At 44.1% G+C, this 20,235-nt stretch overlaps 1 protein-coding gene and 1 long non-coding RNA gene across 2 annotated transcripts in view; one reads left to right on the forward strand and one right to left on the reverse strand.

The window, feature by feature from the left end:
• The window catches only part of LOC309349006 (myelin P2 protein-like), a 134,045-nt gene extending 118,261 nt beyond the window's left edge, over window positions 1-15,784 (reverse strand). Inside the window, exon 1 of the mRNA XM_081874863.1 lies at window positions 15,765-15,784. The gene's annotated coding sequence lies outside the window, so the exon portion shown is untranslated. The remainder of the gene's footprint in view (window positions 1-15,764) is intronic.
• The window catches only part of LOC309349164, a 44,355-nt gene extending 24,332 nt beyond the window's left edge, over window positions 1-20,023 (forward strand). Inside the window, exons 2-3 of the long non-coding RNA XR_014159787.1 lie at window positions 17,206-17,491; window positions 19,906-20,023. This is a non-coding gene — a long non-coding RNA (uncharacterized lncRNA). The remainder of the gene's footprint in view (window positions 1-17,205; window positions 17,492-19,905) is intronic.
• Window positions 20,024-20,235: the final 212 nt, after the last annotated feature.

Consider the following 20,235-nt stretch of genomic DNA (forward strand, 5'->3'; position numbering starts at 1 on the left):
CTAAACTTGAATCTTTGCATCCAGGAATTCTCCTTTTCTACCTATCTTCTCCTGCACCAACATACAAAACATTTACCAGATGAAAATGGATATTGCCCCCACAAAATAAAATGCAAGCCTTCATTTTGTCCATTATGAGGTTGGTTGATCACTTTTGCTCTTGCACACTCCATGGGATTTCTTTTCTAAGGTGCACACAGAAACAGGTACAGAAATACCTGTGAGCATGTCCAGAACAGAAAAAAATAGTGGAGATCAAGGAAGGGTTTGATGTGGGGAGGGACAAAATTCGCTACCAAGATATGTTCAGTCAAGCTCTGCTCACTGATGTGGACAGCGAGCAGCAGAATAGCAATGAATATTCCTGACTGAAAGAGGGGGAATGTGTGGGAGCGAAAATACAGGGGAAAAATACCTTCCTGAATGTTTGTGATATAAGGCCCCCTTTGGGAAGCACCCTGCTCTGAATTGTCTTTTGCAGCCTGAACATAAAATACACAGGAAGAAAACATACAAATCACTTCAGACAGGTAGGATTTTCCTAATTGCAAACAATTATACATCCACAGTTGTAAACTTCCCTGAATGAGTATTATATTTCTGAAGGATACCTAACAGTGTGGCTCCCAGGTTCCTCTTAAGCATCAGAATAAATAATGGTGGCTCAGTCTATTGGGACCTCAGGCAGATCAACTGCAAATCAATGGGATGTTCTTCCAAGCAACTGTGTTTTAGGGCCAGGCTGTTGGGTCATATTTCACAGAGTATCCTGCCAGCATGGCAAACTCATTTATTTCAATAACTGCTTACAAAACTTTGGAGATTTGTCTCCAAAGCAAAGTGTTTATTCCTTTATTCATAGAACAGGTTTAAGCTTCTGCAGATGAATAAATTAGATCTGAGGGGGAGAATAAACAAAATGCACCAAACTATGCAGAGCAGGAGAGCGCAATTTTTAGCTCAGTAAAAATTTGATGCTTATGGAACTTGGCAGATGCTATTAAGAGGAATCAAACCCAGAGGGGTGATGTAACAAAGACCAACTGTGTGCCTGATCAGTCGCTCTGTTCCATCTTGTAAGTCACACAGTGTGCTACAATCAAGGGGGGCAAGGGGGCATTGCCAGGTCAAAGGTCAAGTCCCCTTTGCCAATGATATTCAGATACAAATGGAGTATACAAATGGATTCGCTTCGATTTATCAATTCCTGCTGTTTGGTTACGGTAGGTCTAATTCAGGTGTTTCTCATTACCTTAATAAGTTCTTTCTGCCGGCTGTCCTCCTGGACCTTTCAGGGCTCAGTCAATATCCATAAATTTTACAACTGACAGGAAACCTGGTCTTAATAGAAGTCCCTGCAAATGGGGATTCTGTAGTCTCCCTTCTTCTGATGTTTAATTTGTGACCACTGTTGTGTCTAGCTTTTAATAGAACTGTGGCCTGGATGAAATACTGTGCAGCTTAAGAGCTTGTCTAATCAAGTTCAGTGTAAGCCAAAATGTCTCTGAATGTTATCCATATTTTGCTTTCTTTCCACACTTCTTTCTACGACTGCACTACTTCCATCATTTTATAACACCTTCATTCCCTAGATTATGACTGTGTGCATACCATACATTTAAAGGACATCTCTCCCCTGGCCAACAAAAAGAATCCTGGAAACTGCAGTTTATTAAGGGTGCTGGGAATTGTAGCTCTGTGATGGGTAAACAGGTTCCAGGATATTTTCTCGGGGTGGGGTGTGTGCAATTTCAGTGGTGCCACCTCTAATGTATATGTTGTGTTTTTTCTTCCGCTTTTTCGAATGCTTGTGTGTTTAAAACCCTTCAGTAAAGCAAATATCCCAGGCACAAAGATACAACAAGTAATCACACTGATAAATACAATTGCAACATAGTAATTATGCTGGACCACAACAAGCCTTTCTAAAGAAAATGTTTTCACATCATTGATGCTCCACTGGAAACATATAAACATCTCTGAGATGTGCTAAAATATGAACAAGATTACGACTGGGATTTAAAGAGCTACAGTATGTTAGCTGCACCCAATGTATTACATTGTCCTGGTAGTTTCTATTTTGCTCCCCACCACCTTTTGTATGTGTTCCTATAACCCATCAAAAAACTGTTTTTTTTTAGAACTCGCTTAATTTGGAAGTTCTTTGCCATGTGGCACAGAGATCTGCTGTTTTGAAAAATTCACGCACACAGAGCTGGTTGGTTGCATTGTTCTTTGGAGCATATCCTATAATTACTACTGTATTGTCTGCTGTTTGAGCATGCAGTTAAATAAATGTAAAGACATCCAAATCTTCTGTAAGTATTAGCATTTAATAATAAGCCCAGATGCAGAAAAAGTAAACATACGCTGTTATGAGCAGGACTTCCAGACATAAACAAAGCAGCTAATTGCATAATTTCACCTGTGCTAGCAAGCGTTGTGTACACTTCTCTTAAAAGAGCTGTACAAAGTAGAGACAGGAGGAGAACTGTGATTCGTTTTATATTTAAAGGCACTACACATTTTCTGAAACAAACAACTTGAGACCCTACTATCTTTGAAATGTGCTCTTCTCTAAAGTCCTCCAGTCAAGTAATGTGTACAAAAGCACATGTGTAAGGGCAAAGGGTGCATAAAATGCATACATTATTAAAAAGAACATCAAAAATGCATCATATGAGGCAAAATTGCATACCAAAATGTGTATAGTAAAAATATTCACTGGTGAACTTTCCTGAAGATTTTGAAAACCAACTTGGAAATTTGGAGAACTGAACTTACATTTGGAAAAGAGAGAAACCAAAAGAAACTTGAAGAGCATCATTGTTTAATAAGCATTCATCCTTCTTTCTTGGGGGGGGGGAGGAGTTGATTACTGTTATGTCAAGCAAGTGCTAGCCTACACTTCCCAATGCTTTTCCCCGTCACTTTCCTTATTGCAAAAGTCTGGAGCTTTGTTGTACAAGAGCTCCAAATCAGCTTTGATTGTACAAACTGAATATGCTGGGATGTGATTGAATTCTGCCTGAAAATAGTGACAGACTGGAAGCACCCTAGGCAACTGTTTAGGACTCAGCTATACCGCTGCAAATAAAATGTTTTAAGTGTGTTGTAAAGTGCAGTATACATATGTGACACTATATGGCAGTGGTGAGCTATGGCAAATTCAATATATTTTTCAAAACTTTTTTTTAAAAAAGCATTTTTTATATGTGTGTAGATTTCACCTTGGTTTATGCACCATCGGTGGCTTGCTTGAAAGCAGTAGCTGATGGCTGCTCCAGATGCACATTCTTTCTTTGGTTGTGTTTGTTTTAGGAAATGAAAAAGATAGAGAGAAGTATGTATTACTGGGAGCAATGTACAAAATGAGAAGTTGCCTTAATTACTGTAAAGTGCAGTCATTGCACCACAAAGAAGAAATCAGTAACAAAAACCACCCCAAAATACTATAAAGTTGAATTCTCTGCAAGAAAAAGAAAAATGAAGTGTGAACTGCTTACTTCATTATTTTTGCTGTAATGAAGTCCCACCCAGAAGCTTACTGCCACTCAATGAAGTCTGGGAATCAGGAACAAACTCAGAATGACACAATATCTTATCATATGATTTTTGGGTGGTCATTCGGCTAACAGGCCCATTTAAGGAACTGCAGCTTGGCATAATGAGAGGGGAGGGACGGTTTGTGGTTTGGGGGTTCTCCTTTTTTAGCACACTTTTAAAAAGCTAGGTTATTGCTCTTTGGTTCCAGGGTTCCCATGGACTGGGTGGTGGTGGCTCCTCCCCCTCCTCTGACAGCTCCAAGCGTTCTTCACAGGTTTTTCTCCAGAGGGCCCTTCAAGGGGACTCTCAGCCCTGGTTTCAAGGGATCTGCCTGCACCTCAAGTTCCTCAATTAGTGGAGTGTCCGGTTCATCCTCTGTGAACATGTCTGCTACCACGTCAAGGCTAGGCATGACATTTCTTCAGGGTTGCACTTTTCCTTTTATAGATAATATTGAAAATGTGGGCTGCCACATTAGGCAATTATCATTGTGAGTCGAGCACCCGCCACCCGCATAGGGATAAATAAGACACACGGACACACGTATTTAGGTTAATGGGCTAAATAAGGCCACAACTTTACTGGTTACAGCATGTGAGAGGGATTGGCTTAGGCATTGGATCAAACAATCTATTCATAACCCCACCCGGCTCTGTGGGGTTCATTCGAGGGTTAACAACCAGTGGGAGGAGCTTGTTGATGTAAATACAACTGGAAGCTTCCCCAGACATCACTGGGGGTCACGCCATGCCCTAGCCACCAGCAGGCCATCGGACAGGATCCACGACCGCCGGATTCCTTTAACGGAATACCCAAAAGGGGAGGGGTAGGTGATGGCCACAACACATAACCAATACCTGGAAATTGTGATGACTTGCTATAAGGTAGGCAAAAAAACAAGAGGCAGGTGCCAATTCGCCCAATGGATAAAAATTCCTACCAGGCCCCTTGGGCAACCAAGGCGACCAACCGAAGTCCGTAGCAAGGTCAAAAGCATAAGATTGACCTAAAGGGAGGTTGGGCGGGTGATCTGATGAAAACAGGAAGCCGAATGGGGCCCCAGTGCCGCTGCAGCTGCTTAAATGTGGCTAAACCCTGCCCCCAAGCCAGCCCTATTGGCTGACTGAAGGGCTTGGCGCGGCAGCAGGGAGAGGCTGACGCAGAGGGCCAAATACCCCCCCCCCCGCTGACGCGGGAGCCAGCTCCCACTCACAACCCCTCCCCTCTGGAAGGAGGAGAGGTCTTGTTAAAGCTAAGCCCAAATTTTACCCACTTGAAACCTTCTGACATTTTGGCAAAGATTTAGGACATAATATCCAAATGGAAGACTGGGGAAAATCATGAAAAGTGAATTTAATATTTACTGATTGTATATTGTTAAAGGAGAATTATATGAAAATGATGTATAGACTGTATATTACACCTGTAAAAATAGCAAAGATGTACAGAACAGGCTTCAATAAGTGCTGGAAATGTAAGGAAGAAGAGGGCACATTTTTTCATATGTGGTGGAATTGCAAAATAATTAAAAATTAGTGGGAAATAATTTATATCGAAATGAAAAAAATGTTTAAGATAACTTTTGTTAAGAGACCAGAAGCTTTCTTACTAGGCATTTCAGGACGAGATTTGCCAAAAGAGAAAAAGAAACTCTTTATATATGCCACAACCGTGGGTAGGATGTTGCTAGCCCAAAGATAGAAAAGCGACTAAATACCAACTAAAGAACAATGGCAAGAAAAATTGATGGAATATGCTGAAACTAACTGAAAGACTTAATGACAAAGACAATAGAGATTTTTTTAAAAGTTTGGGAGCCATTCATGAGGTATTTAAAGAAGCAATGTAAAGAAATGAACTCACTAGCAGGGTTTGAGTAAACACTTACAATTATCAAAATAAATACAGAAATGATAAAGATGATGTTAAAATGATAAGAGAATCATAGAATCATAGAATCATAGAGTTGGAAGAGACCACAAGGGCCATCGAGTCCAACCCCCTGCCAAGCAGGAAACACCATCAGAGCACTCCTGACATATAGTTGTCAAGCCTCTGCTTAAAGACCTCCAAAGGAGGAGACTCCACCACACTCCTTGGCAGCAAATTCCACTGTCGAACAGCTCTCACTGTCAGGAAGTTCTTCCTAATGTTTAGGTGGAATCTTTTTTCTTGTAGTTTGGAACCATTGCTCCGTGTCCTCTTCTCTGGAGCAGCAGAAAACAACCTTTCTCCCTCCTCTATGTGACATCCTTTGATATATTTGAACATGGCTATCATATCACCCCTTAACCTCCTCTTCTCCAGGCTAAACATGCCCAGCTCCCTTAGCCGTTCCTCATAAGGCATCGTTTCCAGGCCTTTGACCATTTTGGTTGCCCTCCTCTGGACACGTTCCAGTTTGTCAGTGTCCTTCTTGAACTGTGGTGCCCAGAACTGGACACAGTACTCCAGGTGAGGTCTGACTAGAGCAGAATATAGTGGCACTATTACTTCCCTTGATCTAGATGCTATACTCCTATTGATGCAGCCCAGAATTGCATTGGCTTTTTTAGCTGCCGCATCACACTGTTGGCTCATGTCAAGTTTGTGGTCAACCAAGACTCCTAGATCCTTTTCACATGTACTGTTCTCAAGCCAGGTGTCACCCATCTTGTATTTGTGCCTCTCATTTTTTTTGCCCAAGTGCAATACTTTACATTTCTCCCTGTTAAAATTCATCTTGTTTGTTTGGGCCCAGTTCTCTAATCTGTCAAGGTCGTTTTGAAGTGTGATCCTGTCCTCTGGGGTGTTAGCCACCCCTCCCAGTTTGGTGTCATCTGCAAATTTGATCAGGATGCCCTTGAGTCCATCATCCAAGTCGTTGATAAAGATGTTGAATAAGACCGGGCCCAAGACAGAACCCTGTGGCACCCCACTAGTCACTCTTCTCCAGGATGAAGAGGAACCATTGATGAGCACCCTTTGGGTTCGGTCAGTCAGCCAGTTACAAATCCACTGAGTGGTAGCATAGTCAAGTCCGCATTTTACCAGCTTCTTTACGAGAATATCATGGGGCACCTTGTCAAATGCCTTGCTGAAATCAAGGTAGACTACATCCACTGCATTCCCTTCATCTACCAGGCTTGTAATTCTGTCAAAAAACGAGATCAGGTTAGTCTGACATGACTTATTTTTCAGAAATCCATGCTGACTATTGGTGATCATGGTATTCCTTTCTAGATGCTCACAGACTGTTTGCTTAATGATCTGCTCCAGAATCTTCCCTGGTATTGATGTCAGACTGACTGGGCGGTAATTATTTGGGTCCTCTCTTTTCCCCTTTTTGAAAATAGGGACAACATTTGCCCTCCTCCAGTCTGCCGGGACTTCGCCTGTTCTCCAGGAATTCTCAAAGATGAGTGCCAGTGGTTCTGAGATCACATCTGCCAGTTCTTTTAATACTCTTGGATGCAGTTCATCTGGCCCTGGAGACTTGAATACATCTAAACTAGCCAAGTATTCTTGTACTATCTCCTTAGTTATTCTGGGCTGTGTTTCCTCTGCTGAATCATTTGCTCCAAATTCTTCAGGTCGGGCATTGTTTTCTTTATCGGAGAAGACTGAGGCAAAGAAGGCATTGAGGAGTTCAGCCCTTTCTGTATCCCCTGTTTGCATTTCACCATCTTCTCCTTTGAGTGACCCCACTGTTTCTTTGTTCTTCCTTTTGCTACGAACATACCCATAAAAGCCTTTTTTGTTGCTTTTAACCTCTCTAGCAAGCCTGAGTTCATTCTGTGCTTTAGCTTTTCTGACTTTGTGTCTACATGTGCTGGCTATTTGTTTGAATTCCTCTTTGGTGGTTTCCCCCCTTTTCCATTTTTTGTACACATCCTTTTTTAATCTTAACTCAGTTAAAAGTTCTTTAGATAGCCACCCTGGCTTCTTTAGGCACCTTCCATGTTTCCGTCTCATTGGTATTGCCTGAAGTTGTGCTTTTACTATCTCCCTCTTAACAAACTCCCAGCCATCATGAACTCCCTTTCCTTTTAGTATTACTGTCCATGGGATCTCACCCAGCACTTTCCTAAGTTTTATGAAGTCGGCTTTCTTAAAGTCAAGAAATTGAGTCCTAGTATGCTTGGCTGCTCCTTTCCGCTGTATAGTAAACTTCAGAAGAGCATGATCACTCGCGCCTAATGATCCTTCCACTTCTACCCCACTAACCAGGTCATCAACATTGGTTAGGACCAGATCTAAAATGGCTGTTCCTCTTGTTGCTTCTCCCACTTTCTGGACAATGAAGTTGTCTGCAAGGCCAGTGAGGAATCTGTTTGACCTTATGCTCTTGGCTGAGTTTGACATCCAGCAAATATCTGGGTAATTGAAGTCCCCCATTACTACTATCTCCCTTCCTTTTGCATGCTTGGCCATCTGTTCCAGGAAGGCATCATCTATGTCCTCCGTTTGGCTTGGGGATCTATAGTAAACTCCCACAATGAGGTCCCTGTTATTCTTCTCTCCCTTAATTTTGACCCAAATGCTCTCACTTTGGCTTTGAGGTTCTAAATCTTGGATCTCTTCACAGGTATACACATCCCTGACATATAACGCCACGCCTCCTCCTTTCTTGTCTGGTCTGTTTCTCTGAAATAGATTGTATCCCTCCATTATTACATTCCAGTCGTGGGACTTATCCCACCAGGTTTCAGTGATGCCTATTATGTCATATTTAGTTTGCTGTACCAAGAGCTCAAGCTCATCTTGTTTATTACCCATGCTTTGCGCATTAGTGTACAGACATTGAAGTCCATTAATCATTCCCCCGTGTCTCTTATTTAAGGAGTTTTTCCTCCCATCACTAGGTCTGCGTGCTGTTTGCTCAATTCGGTCTATGACATTTGGATGATCATCAATTGATAGACTCCTACCTTCAGGAGCACTGTCTTCCTCCCCCACATTAGTCAGTTTAAAGCCCTCCTGATGAGGTTTCTGAGATTTTTTGCAAAAACATTCCTCCCAACCGTTGTGAGGTACAGCCCATCTCTTGCCAGAAGTCCATCTTCAAGAAACTGCAGTCCGTGATCTAAGAATCCAAACCGTTCGTGTTTACACCATTTGCGAAGCCAGCTGTTCACTTCCACTATTTTTCTCTCTCTCCCTGGGCCACGTCGTTCAACTGGGAGGACAGATGAGATGACAATTTGTGCATTTAATTGCTTCAATTTCCTGCCCAGAGCCTCATAGTCTCTTTTGATCTTCTGGAGGCTATTGCTTGCAGTGTCATTGGTTCCCACATGAACCAAGAGGAAGGGGTATTTGTCAGTGGGTTTTATGATTCCTTGCAGTCGTTCAGTTACATCTTGGATCTTAGCCCCGGGGAGACAGCACACTTCCCGAGACATTTTGTCAGGCCCACAGATCACTGCTTCTGTTCCCCTCAGTAGGGAATCCCCTATCACCACTACACGCCTCCTCTTAGGTCTGGTCGGGGTTCTTCCGTGAGCTGTCCGTTCCAAGGTCGCCTGCACATTCCCTGAGGACTGACTTTGCTGTTCGTCTTCATATACCTGATCGACTGTAACGAGGGAGAGATCCTCAAATGGAGTCTGCTCTTCGTCTTCCATGCTAGGGGAGAGGACCTCAAAGCGATTGTGTATATTGTGTATATATCACAACATGTGATATAAAAAACTTAATATGAAGATATAATATAGCAAGCAGGGGAAGTTATTATTTTAAAAACCAGAAGAGGAAGTTGAGGGAAGTCGGGGGGGGAGGGGAAAGTTTGGGAATTGTATTCTTTTTATGTTATATGAAATATTATTATGATAAAAATGTGAAACTTAATAAAAACTATTTAAAAAGAAAAAAGAAGCCTTCTGACATTTTGATCTAGCTCTTCCTCTGTTCCCAGATATGTAGATCTGGTGGTAGTTTATCATGAAAGAAAGGTACTCTGTTCATGCCCCAATCACCCTTTTGATTATTACTTTACATATCTGTGGCATGCAACCAGCTGTTAATTTAGTGGTCACTTACACATCTTCCCAAAAAGAGAAAATACATCAACAAAAAAGGGGGTGGGGACCAAAGAGGCTACAGATTTGCATAAGCATAGGTGCAAATTTAGAAATAAGTACTATCAGTGGCATAGCGTGGGGGGTGCCAGGGGTGCCGGCCACACCGGGCGCAACATCTGGGGGGCGCGAGTCCAGAGGGAAGGGACAAGTTCCTTCCTCCGCCGGGCTCCCCGCCGCCACCGCCAGCCTTGCGCCCTAGCCCGCCCGCGCCCCGCCGCCGCCGCTGCGGCTGCGCTCCACTCACTGCTCGCAGGAGGAGCAGCCGCTGCAGCAGCGCCGACGACGCCACCAACGCCTGGCCGGGCACGGGCAGCCTCCACACCCCGACACCGACGCCATCCCCTCGGCCCAGCCACAGGCGGCGGCTGCTTCTGCCGACTGGGAGGGAGGAGAGCTCCGAGGGGCCTCGCCACGAGGGTCTCCCGGCGGAAGGGGGCGCCGCTGGCTCCGGCTCTCAGCGCAAGTCTCAGCCGCGGGGGGGGGGCGGGGGGGTGAGGACGGAGCGCGGCTGGAAGCCCCCGGACCAGGCCGGGGGGAGGAGAGGCGCTCGCCAAGCCCGGATCTGGAGCGCCCAAGGAGAGGAGGGGGCGGGGAGGCGCCCGAGGGGAGGGGGCTTTGGCTGCCTCGGCCCGCGGGGGCTCCGCAAATAATAAATTTAATAAATTCCTGCTGAGCCTTAAGGGGGGGGTCCTTGGCTCCTTCACTCGGCCCCAGCCCCAATGGCGTAGCATGGGGGGTGCAGGGGGGCCGGCTGCAACATCTGGGGGCGCGCTCGCACTCGAGTGCTAAAATCCAGGGGTTAGGGGGCGCAAATTACTTGCCTTGCCCCGGGTGCTGACAACCCACGCTACGCCACTGAGTACTATAACGTTAAGTGGAAAGAGTATATCACACCACATCATCTGGGTGTGCGCTCAGTCTGTTGTCTAGGTGCTAACCATTGATGGACAACTTTAAGACTCCTGTTCTCTCTCTCCTTATGCGTCTTTATTTTCAAATTGGACAGCACTTCAAAGAGAGGGTTGTCCTCTGTCAAGTAGGCCACACGACTGCCATACACTGATGCCAGGTTCTGCAGCATTGGCTGAAAAGAAGCTCTGGAGTTAATCAATACTAATTCATGTGCCTGGTTGAGTATTTAAAGTGGCTTAGAATAGTGAGTACGCTCTAAAATTATGCACACTTGCAATCATTGGGAGGGATTCAAAGGGAATTAAATATTGTATCATGCTTAATTCCCATTAATTTCAAGGCTGCACAAAGAGGCTCTATGGTGCACTTCCTCTAGATTGCACACAGTGGACACAATCTAGCAAAGGCTGATCATGATGAACACAGCAACCCTAACCCTAACCTGGAGGAACAAGGCAAAGCTACAGATTGGCCACTGCATCCCAAGCCCTTTTGCTGGTGCTGGCTAGGGAGGAAGGTAGAGTTGTTGGGGCTCTTCCCCTCCCCCCCATTGTGTTAGCTCCATGATGGCCTACCTGACTGCCCTGAAAATTGAGCCCCACAGGGCTTTAGATCTAGTGGAGCCCATGTTTCCTGCCCCCCTGCCCCAAAGCAGTCCATTTCAGGACTTTCTCCTGGCTACTAGCAGTGACTACCAGCTGACAGTGGCTTCCTACCTGCCAGGATGAATCTCAGGGTAGTAGTCTTCTCTGCTGGTAGAGGTCAATGGAAAAGTGAACAACCATTCACCATCCTAAGCCCCATCTCCTCCACCAACAGTAAAGTGATTATGGCTGTGCTCCAGTACAATTAAAATCAACCAAATTTATCCTGTGCATGCTTACTTTGAATGAAATGGGATTTGCTTGTCATCTCATGATGAAGCTGCATGCTTTGCTCTATTGTTTCTAGTAGAAAAAGGGTTCTGGCTACCTTTTGTTTACTACCTACGAATTTTTGATTTAATCTATGGAAAGTGAGTCACAAGACTAACTGGTATTGAAACCATTGTATGTAGACTATTCTCCATCTCCATTATTGCTCCTGATAATAAGCACACTTGAACAAAAATTGCTGCTGGGAAGCCGTGAGTCTGTTCTGTGATCCTTTCCTGATACCATCTGTTCCTGGGCTTCATGTACTTAATTACATCACAACCTGTAATTAAATCAAACTCTCATGCGATCTGCATAGATGGCCAGTGCAGATCTTCCTTTTCTCATCTGGTGCTTGAGCAGGATGGCATAAGTGTCTTGTGCAGCTGTGGTTGAAAGGGAGCTGTGTCTGAACCAGGCAGGCTGTCATTCTGTATTTATCCATCTTTGCCCAAAGAGGTAGGTTTCAGGATATGAAAAAAAATTCCAAGTAGATTAAAAGCAAGAAACCATCGACTGAAACTGGGAGAGGAAACCCCCAAGAGGCTGTTAAATAAACCAAGTGCATATTTCAGAGCAGAATTATTTGGGTCGAGATTTACACAGCTCAAGGATATCTCCCAAAAAGGAGAAACTGCTATTGCAGAGAGCCTCCCAATGGCTAGATTAGAGGCCTGGAGGGAATATGGACAGTGGCAAATGGAGAAATCCCAGTTGCTGTCTGGATAATGACAAATCCCTAGCTGGCAGATGTTGGAGCTTGCTGAACAGTAATGAAGGGAAGGGTGATTATTACATCCCTCCTTTGTACTGTTCTTTTGGACAATTATCAAGAATAGATGTTCTTGGAATAAAGCAAGTTAATGCTATGTTCAGTGTAAAACCCCAAGGTCAAATCTTAATCTCAGCTATGTTGCTGTGTGTCTAGAACAACAGTCAGACACAGATAAAGTTATTTCTGGCTTATGCTTTTGGAAAGATGCTCTTCCTCATCTGAAAACTGTCATGGGCATTTTCAAATGTAGGTAGGTAGGTAGGTAGGTAGGCAGGCAGGCAGGCAGATAGGGAAGAAAGGAAGGAAGGAAGGAAGAAAGGAAGAAAGAAAGAAAGATAGATTTTAGATAAATTGCTGCCTTCTTTAGAAAAAGGCTCAGTGAGGGAAATGCTGTTAGTGTAGGTTCTATGAGGGAAATGCTGTTAGTGTAGTAAACAATGACAGCTTGCATCTTCAGCAGCTGTAGGAAGGCAAAGGCCTTAGTTCAATGGTAGAGCATCTGCTTTGCATGCAGAAGGTCCTAGGTTCAATCCCTAGCAACTTCAGGTAGAGCTTGGATAGACCCTGTCTGAAATCCTAGAGAGTTCCTGCTGCTCAGGGTACATGGACCAACCATCTGGCTCTGTGAAGAAGTGGCTTCCTATGTTAGGAAGATGATGCATTTGTCTTCTACAAACAGGATTCAGAGAAATAGAACAGCTCTGCTATTTCTTACTAGACTTCAGTTCTGCTATCCTATTGCATCCTGTTTATTAGACTATCAGTCAAGGCTGCTGGGCTAGAAGGGTTTCAGTCCTGATGTAGCCACCACTCAAAAATAACAGATGCTATGGCTTGGGGCAAGGTGGGAAATCCCTGATTTTGCAACTTGAACTTGTAATGTAATTTGGATCAGTATTTTGTGACACCTTCCCCACATTCCTCAGGAAGAGCTCAGAGCGGCTCACGGATGGTTTCCAAGAGGTCCTGCTTCCATCCAGGTAACTTTCAAAGCCTGACCTGCTTTGCTTCAGCAGTAGAGCAGCACCCTGTGACTTCAAGTCATCCTTCTTCAAGTCATCCATCCTTGAGAGCCAGTGTGGTGTAGTGGTTAAGAGCAGTAGTCTCATAATCTGGTGAACCGGGTTCACGTCTCCTCTCCTCCACATGCAGCTGCTGGGTGACCTTGGGCTAGTCACACTTCTCTGAAGTCTCTCAGCCTCACTCACCTCACAGAGTGTTTGTTGTGGGGGAGGAAGGGAAAGGAGAATGTTAGCCACTTTGAGACTCCTTAAAGGGAGTGAAAGGCGAGATATCAAATCCAAACTCCTCCTCCTCCTCCTCCTCCTCCTCCTCCTCTTCTTCTTCTTCTTCTTCTTCTTCTTCTTCTTCTTCTTTCTCTTCCTCCTCCTCCTCTTCTCCTCCTCCTCCTCCTCCTCTGGATCAGCAGTGAAGCAGTTAACCATTTTTTTTATATCAAAGTTGTAGTATTTAGTTGTTTTTAGGTTAAATCCTCTTTTCTCTCCCTTGGGATTAAATAGATTTCAGATCTGCTCAGTATGGTATGACAGGCTGTCTGCAGACAAAGGCTGGCCTTGCTTCTTGAGGGTTAACACTTTAGGGGAGTTTTTAAACAGAGTGTTTTAAACAAATATATCTAAGTACTGTATAAGATTTTAAATCTTTCTAAATCTTCTGGAATCACAGTATTGTAGAGTGGGGAGGGACATTGAGGATCATCCAATCCAGGCTTCCTCAACCTCGGCCCTCCAGATGTTTTTGGCCTACAACTCCCTTGATCCCTAGCTAGCAGGACCAGTGGTCAGGGATGATGGGAATTGTAGTCTCAAAACATTTGGAGGGCCGAGGTTGAGGAAGCCTGACTAATCCAACCCCCTGCAATACAGGAATATGCAGCTGGCCCATACGGGAATCAAACCTACAACCTGGACATTATCAGCACCACACTCTACTCCCTTGTTTTTAAGACACATCATGTTACCATACAGGCGCAGTTTTAGGGCGATCACACTGGTATTTTGATATAATTTAGGAGTTACCTAGCTGAGAAGGGAAGATGAAGAGCAACCTTTTTAAAAATGCACTAGGCCAAGTGACCTCATCTTAGGTGCCCTCATCTTAGCAGGCTGATGATCACATACAGAAGTGACGTCTTGAAGAATCAAGTCCTGCAGTTTAAATCTGATGCGATCATACTTGATCCACAACATGTTTGTGGTATTTAAATATAAGGCCAGAATCTATATTGCACATATGCTGAAAATTAATCTTAATGCTGAAGTGAAATGCTTTAATGGGTCGATGGCTGTCCCCGCCACCATATGCTAAAAGCCATATGTTCTAAAAGACAAGCACTATAACACCCAAAAGTGATCCATCTATAAAGATGTTTTAATTCATTGCTGACCTTTGCTCACCAGTTCTATAAAGGGGAAACCTGGAACAAGGTGGTTTTTGAAAATAATTTCACGAAGCCATGACAGTACAGTTTTCATAACTGCTAACTGCTCTCATCACTTTCAGAGTAAGATGTTCATTCTCACAAATCAGACCCAAGTCCCAAAAATAACTAACTGTCCCATGCATCATGGTGGCTTTCCCATGTTATTAAAAAAAATAAAATCTGTTCCCATAGGATGCATTTAGAGAACTTCAGTTTAACTCCCAAATTATAACAAATGGAGGTCTTTCCACTCTTGCTGTCTCCACCCCTTGCCAGTTGGATGAGTAAATTATGCATTGATACAATGAGATGTCCCAAGCAAGAAACAGCCATTGGGAGAGCACAATGGGCCCTTGAGAAGAGCTCTTTTAGCACTTTTTCCAAGTCAGTCACAACCCAGCTGTTACCATCTGCCAACGAGAGAGTTTGGCAGGAGCATTTTTCAAATGTCTGCCAAAAACCAATCTGCTGGAGAGAGGGAGGGAGGGAGAGAATAGTCCTCAAGCTACATTTCCTTAAGATATAAGAAAGTTTGTATAACTGAGAACAATTGACAATATTGGCCATCAGTACAGAACTTTAGGGCAGAAGTCTTTGGCCCCACTCAGTATAATGTGGAGGAGTCCCTCAAATGTTGTATATCACACATTTAAGTGAGTTAAATAATACACATTACTATCTGCTGAGAAGAACAATTGGGATGCACCCAACTAAGTTTTTCTGAGAGCAGACCCATTTAAATCAATGCACCTAATTTAGTCATGACCATTAATTTTACTGAGTCTGCTCTAGGTAGGGCAAACACTGGATAAAACTTAATAATTTCAGAGTCAAAAATGAGCTAAGTGCACTATTGAGGTTAGGTGCATTTTAATCACACAGCCCTTAGGCTGTTTGAAAATTATGAATTAAGGAAGTAACAATATATATAAAGGTAAAGGTAAAGGTACCCCTGCCCGTACGGGCCAGTCTTGACAGACTCTGGGGTTGGTGCGCCCATCTCACTCAAGAGGCCGGGGGCCAGTGCTGTCCGGAGACACTTCCGGGTCACATGGCCAGCGTGACAAAGCTGCATCTGGCGAGCCAGCGCAGCACACGGAAACGCCGTTTACCTTCCCACAAGTAAGCGGTCCCTATTTATCTACTTGCACCCGGGGGTGCTTTCGAACTGCTAGGTTGGCAGGCGCTGGGACCGAGCAGCGGGAGCGCACCCCGCCGCAGGGATTCAAACCGCTGACCTTTCGATCGGCAAGCCCTAGGCGCTGAGGCTTTTACCCACAGCGCCACCCATGTCCCGCTATCAATATATATAGGAGATTATATTTCTCCACCTGTGTGCACAGTAAGGAAAAATAAGAAAACTGTAGGAAATGTTATTAATTTGTCATAAATGTTACAGAACTCAAAATGTTCTTGATTTACTTCTATCTCTCCTCAATGCATGTGGACAGGTTCACCTCAGAGAAAGTCCAGTCCATTTTAATGTGCAAGCAGGCCTAAATGTGCAGTTCTACTGGTACAGTTCAAAAAATCAAGTACTGTAATGCAGAAGTCGCATTTCATTAGCTGATATAAAAAGTGACTGAACACTGTCTGAAAAGAGTATTACTGTATAGGCTTCCATAGAACCTCAATTCTGAAGTTACCCATCTCTCCTCCCTCTGCCTGATATTTTGGTACACATTCTTGGGTTACAGAGAAACATACAAATGCTGGACTACCCATGCTAGAACCACAGGTTGCCCCCTATGTAAGGTTGGGTTACAGGGTCCCTGCATCTCTAATGGGCTGAAAGGACCAAGGAAGTCCATGACACTCCTGCCAATGTACCTTTGTTATGTGCTGCAGAAAGCACTGAAACAAGAGCATTGACACTTCCTGCTGCAATGCCACTTATAATACTGATTGCTATGAAAAGGCAACTTTTAGGGTTTCATTATTACTAATCAGCAGTCAAAAACGTTTCCGTTCCAAGTGGTTAGCGCTGTTCTATTTGCAGAAGAGAAACTGGGTATTTAAAGCATCTGATCTTGAAAGAAATTGCTTCCTTTCCCCACCCTTTCTTTATACTGCCTTGGCTGCAGCTTGAGACCCCATTTAACAACAGCTTTGACTTATTTATAGCATTTCTTTGCATATTTAAATGGGGCTTTCCATATGGTGTGAGTACAGGCACCAAACAGTGTAGCAATTAACTGACAATGAGATTGATCTTCACAATGGCTCCCAAATAAAGGGAGAGACTACTTAATGATCTCAAATGCTCCGAGATACTGAAAATTGTGTTTGAATTGTGGAGCCTCTGTCATTTCCTAGTCTGGTGTTTGATTGTTTGAAACCTCAGAATATTTGCTATGTACTTCTTGAAATTCAATTTATGTGAATGGAACGTTGGTGGTGAACCTGGATAATCAGTGGTTTTCTTCTAGACACACTATCCTATATGCCTAACAGAGCATGGTCTACAGGCTGCATTTGCATCTTAATTCAATGAACCATGGCAAAAATATAGCTGCTTTCTTGTACAACTTATATGTTTCTTTTTCTGCACAGAATGGACTCCCTGCAAGCAGTGGAAGTCCCATCTTGCAAATGTCCAGCTTGGTCAACGGAGCTTGTGGAGATAAGAAACTTGGCCTACCAGGCTGAAAAGGTCCCTCCATCCCCAATCTAGGTGCCAGATTGGCTCTGCCAGTGTTTGCCCCATGCCAACCTCCTCACTGCTTCCCTCTCCTGGTATGGAACACCAATCCACCTGTTGAGACGGGAGCCATAGCTCAGGAACAGGGCATCAGCTTTGCATGTAGAAGGTTCCAAAGTCAATTCTTGGCGTCTCCAGGTAAGACAGAGAAAGACTCCAGGTCTGAAACCCTGGAGAGCCACTATATGTCAGTGTCAACAATACTGAGCTAGATAGCCCAAGGGTCTCAGTATAAGTCAGCTTCCTATATTACCATACTCTGCCCCATCTGGCAAGCCATTTCTGGTTGTGCATGTTCTAAGGTTCAACCTTTAGTTAATGTATGGCAAAAATAAGGTCCAGTGCACCTCATCAGGGTGTCAAATGAACTCTGCACACCCTGGGACATGCACCAAAATTTTCCTGCAACGTGCAAGAGTTACATTGTAGCTATGCAGGGGTTCAGTGCAGAAGGGTTTTGTGAAGATGTAGAGGTTGCTAGCCAGCAGTATAATGTATTTCCTCTAGTAGGCTGACAAAGTTCACAATAATTCTATCCTCCTTAGCCTCTTGTCACTGTGACCACCAGTGTTCCTTCAAACATTGCATCCTAATCCTTGCTGAGATCTTTTCTTTGCCAGCTTGGAGATACATTAGATTAGAAAAAAAATATTGATAAATGTAAGAGTAATCATAGCCCATGCATTTGGGAGAGGCTCTAATGTAAGGCTAGGCTCATTATTCAGTCTGATCCTTAATAACATTTAATGGCTTGTATTTCATGGGCTCTGATAGTGCACAACAATGCTTGCTGTATAAAAAAAGTCCTCAAATTTCTCCTTGTAAGTTTAGAGCCTTACTACCACCCAATTATGTATGCAAACTGGGTCCTTTAAAGTATTTTATTTGCCATGCACACCCAAAATAGAATATTCTTCCAAAAAAAATGTACAGCTTGCCAATATTTTTTTTTCTTTCACAGGCTTATTCACTGGCAGGTGGCTAATTAGTACTAATTATTTCTCTATAACATTTTCTGTTTTAATGTTTTGTAAGCTGCTTAGGCATGATGAGATGAGAAAGGATATACATTTTGAAATAAGCATATTAAGACATGCAAAGTGCTTTTCGGTCTTTTTAGTGCTGTCGCCTTCACGGCAAACTCATGTGGCAGATCACTTATATTATTCCCATACTGCAAATAGGTAAGCGAGGATTGAGAGTGCATGACTTGCTGAAGATCACACAGTGGCCTTTTGAGCAGTAAGCCGTGCTCAGAAATAAACCGTGATGTACTGTTAATGAGCAGTGTGTATGCTGCTCAATTGCTCCTGCTCTGCTAGGACCAGCCCTACCATTAGGCAAAGTGAGGTGACTGCACTACAGACCCAAAATGTCTCCTGAAGAAACGTAAGAAGAGCCTGCTGGACCAGGTCGATGGACCATTTAGTCCAGCACTCTGCTCTCACAGTAGACAACAAGAAGTCTATGGGAAGCCTACAGTCAGGATCTGAGCACAATAGCACCCTCCCCTCCTATGTTTCCCATCAACTGGTATTCAGAAGCATACAGCCTCTGACAGCATATAGCCACCAAACACAGCCACCACTGATCACCTGATCCATAAATTTGTCTAAACCTCTGTTAAAGCCATCCAACATGGCGGCCATCACTGCCTCTAGTCGGAGCAGGTGCACTGTGTGAAGACGTGCTGCCTTTTGTCTGTGCTGTCTGCCACAATGCCAGATTTATCATCACGTAACAGAGCAGTCTTGGTGGCTTGTTCCTCCCAGACAACCACAAACAGTTAAAGCCAAGAACAAACCTTGCTGGCTTGCTCTTGTGGTTTGCTGAAGAGAGGAAGAGAGCATGAGCACCAGCTGACAGGTAACACTCGTCGTTCGTTTCTCCTGGAGGCAGGGCAGGGCAGTGGGTCAATGTGCACCAATTGTGGGAAGTGCCTGTTTATTTCTGACTGTGATTTATCTTTATGCACAAGCCAGGCTGAGGAGAGCAACAGCCACACATTATGCAACAAACACATCTGCTGTCTTCCCAACAGTGGAGAAGTGTTTCTTGCAGCAAACACATAAAGTGTGACAAAGAGCATATGCATATGTATTATTAAGCACTCGTATGTATGGAACTAAAGGTAAAGGTAAAGGTACCCCTGACCGTTAGGTCCAGTCACGGACGACTCTGGGGTTGCGGCGCTCATCTTGCTCTATAGGCCAAGGGAGCCAGTGTTTGTCCACAGACAGCTTCCAGGTCATGTGGCCAGCATGACTAAGATGCTTCTAATGAGCCAACGCGGCACACGGAAAAGCCATTTACCTTCCTGCCAGAGCGGTACCTATTTATCTACTTGCACTAGCATGCTTTTGAACTGCTAGGTTGGCAGGAGCTTGGACCGAACAACAGGAGCTCACCCTGTTACGGGGATTCGAACTGCTGAGCTTCTGATCGACAAGCCCTAGGCTCTGTGGTTTAGACCACAGCACCACTCGTGTCCCTGTGTATGGAACTAGGCACATGTTTATTTCTTTCATTCAAAGCCTGTGTTTCTTTGACAGAACTGAAGGGGGAATACATGGAGTGGCGAATTTGCCACCCTCAAGGCACTGAACAGACCCAGAACCTTCACAAGGGTGTGGTGTCATATGCCTGGAACCACACAGTTGCCATCCGAACATGGAGCTGCCCTAAGGTTAGTCTACCTAGTATTTGAACCCAGTGTGTTTGCACTGGGCCTGCTGAACATCACAGGCAATGCTTTATTCCGCTGGGTGACATTGGTCCTGCTTAGAAGTGTGTGACTACTACCCCTTTTAGGACATGGTCAGATAACATGCTGGGGCAACATGGAATTTCTGTCTAGTCACTAAAGAAGAATGTATCCTAAG

Source organism: Podarcis erhardii (genome assembly GCF_964252035.2).
Source record: "Podarcis erhardii genome assembly, chromosome: 8".
Lineage (NCBI taxonomy): Eukaryota > Metazoa > Chordata > Lepidosauria > Squamata > Lacertidae > Podarcis > Podarcis erhardii.